This window comes from Danio rerio, chromosome 15, assembly GCF_049306965.1.
Source record: "Danio rerio strain Tuebingen ecotype United States chromosome 15, GRCz12tu, whole genome shotgun sequence".
In the NCBI taxonomy this organism is placed as follows: Eukaryota; Metazoa; Chordata; class Actinopteri; order Cypriniformes; family Danionidae; genus Danio; species Danio rerio.
Window position 1 is genome coordinate 51,777,501 of NC_133190.1, and position 2,500 is coordinate 51,780,000.

The 2,500-nt window shown below is 42.0% G+C and overlaps 1 protein-coding gene across 3 annotated transcripts in view; it reads left to right on the top strand.

Annotated features, from left to right (window-relative positions):
* The window catches only part of mpzl3 (myelin protein zero-like 3), a 12,814-nt gene that overhangs the window by 7,191 nt on the left and 3,123 nt on the right, over positions 1-2,500 (top strand).

The following is a 2,500-nucleotide window of genomic DNA, read 5'->3' on the forward strand; positions in this document are numbered from 1 at the left end:
CAGTGATTCAGTGAGTCTTTATTCAGTCCAGTGATTCAGTGAGTCTTTATTCAGTCCAGTGATTCAGTGAGTCTTTATTCAGTCCAGTGATTCAGTGAGTCTTTATTCAGTCCAGTGATTCAGTGAGTCTTTATTCAGTCCAGTGATTCAGTGAGTCTTTATTCAGTCCAGTGATTCAGTGAGTCTTTATTCAGTCCAATGATTCAGTGAGTCTTTATTCAGTCCAGTGATTCACTGAGTCTTTATTCAGTCCAGTGATTCAGTGAGTCTTTATTCAGTCCAGTGATTCAGTGAGTCTTTATTCAGTCCAGTGATTCAGTGAGTCTTTATTCAGTCCAGTGATTCAGTGAGTCTTTATTCAGTCCAGTGATTCAGTGAGTCTTTATTCAGTCCAGTGATTCAGTGAGTCTTTATTCAGTCCAGTGATTCAGTGAGTCTTTATTCAGTCCAGTGATTCACTGAGTCTTTATTCAGTCCAGTGATTCACTGAGTCTTTATTCAGTCCAGTGATTCAGTGAGTCTCGACTCAGTCCAGTGGTTCAGTGAGTCTTTATTCAGTCCAGTGATTCAGTAAGTCTTTATTCAGTCCAGTGATTCAGTAAGTCTTTAATCAGTCCAGTGATTCAGTGAGTCTCGACTCAGTCCAGTGATTCAGTGAATCAGTAAGGCTGTTTCTCAATATTAAGTGCGCAAAGTTCCGACTTGCTTCCTTGGAGGTTCAGAGCTAGTTCAGACTTGGAAGAACAAACAGAGGATGCGAGAACACAAGTCGGATACTTCAAATGGAACGGCAGTGTACTTTTATGACGTCACTTACCTCACCACACTATACATTAACAATACAATGATTCATTATAGAAAGCACGGCCTAATAATCAATATTATATTAATATCATAAATCTGTCTTATTGATTAAAGTAAAAATAAACGTAAATCACCATAAATGTGGAGTGAAATGAGGTGTTGTACACACTCGTGTCTTTGATTATCAGATTTAACTACAGTGGACATTATACAAGTGTAAAGTACAAGACGGACACAATTATTCATAAAGATAACATTAAGCAATTTAGTAAACAAAGACAAACAGCGAACAACACGGCAACATGATTAAAGACGATAATAAAAGTAACAAAATTACCCAGCTGAGAACAAATAATAGATTATAAGACCAAAAACTGTCCGTTAGATTTGCACAAACTGTGTTAATAACATGACTGAACTGCAGTGGAGAGATGAGATCCAGCGGTACATCTGAGATGGGCTGGCTGAAGTAAAGCTGCTCTCTGTGGGGAGGTGATGACGAAGCTCCCGCTGACAGGCTGGGGGTCAGAGTCTGCATAAGCTGATGACGATCGCCAAAGAAACAAAATCTTTATGAATAAACTGCTGAATCGAGTTTAAAACAACTACATTCTCTCCTGAAAACTCTTAACCTTATTTTGTGACGCAGTAAAGGAGGAACCGTGTGGGTTTCCTCCTCCGCCATTAGCTTTCGCTGGTTATGCTGCAATGCATTCTGGGATACCTGAGCCACGCAAGTTTGCACAAGTCACCTCTCGAAGCATCCTTGGCCAAAGGGGCAGAGCAAGTACACATCCGGGAGTTTCATCTGTACTTGGCAAGATGTGAACTTTGGGACAGTACTTCAGCGACGGTTGATGACATTTCACGAGGACACAAGAACGCATACTGAGAAACAGCCAGAGTCTCGAATCAGTCAATTAAATCAGTGAGTCTCAACTCAGTCCAGTGATTCAGTCAATCAGTGAGTCTCGATTCAGTCAAGTGAATTAGTGAGTCTCAACTGAGTGCAGTGAGTCAATGAGTCTCGATTCAGTCCAGGGAATGGGTGAGTCTTAATTCTGTCCATTGTCTCAGTGAGTCTCGAAATCTCTCCCAAGTGTGCCACATGCCTGCTTTTGAGTGAAGATCGCCCCCTGGCAGTGGTGTAAAGCAACTAACTACGAATACTCAGATTACTGTAACTGAGTAGCTCTTCTCAGGAATTGTATTTTACTACTACACTTATAAACCTGTGGTTTTCCCGTGATTCCCGCCAGTCATACAATTAGACGCATTAAAAGTGTTCAAGAAGATGTCCAAATCTTCACACACACTGACCCAGAGACTGTTCAGATGCAGGTCCTGATGAGATGATGGCAGAAGTTTACTGCACTCTGTAACATCAGAAAGGTCCGACCCTTCCTATCTGAACATGCAGCTCAACTCCTTGTTCAAGCTCTTGTTCTCTCCAAACTGGATTACTGCAACTCTCTACTAGCCGGGCTTCCAGCTAACTCTATCAAGCCTCTTCAGCTCTCCAGAACGCAGCAGCACGAGTGGTCTTTAATGAAGCTAAAAGTGCACATGTCACTCCGCTGCTCATCCGTTTGCACTGGCTGCCAGTTGCTGCTCGCATCAAATTCAAAGTTCTGATGTTTGCTTACAAAGCGACTTCTGGCTTTGCTCCTCCTTATCTGCTCTCACTTCTGCAGAT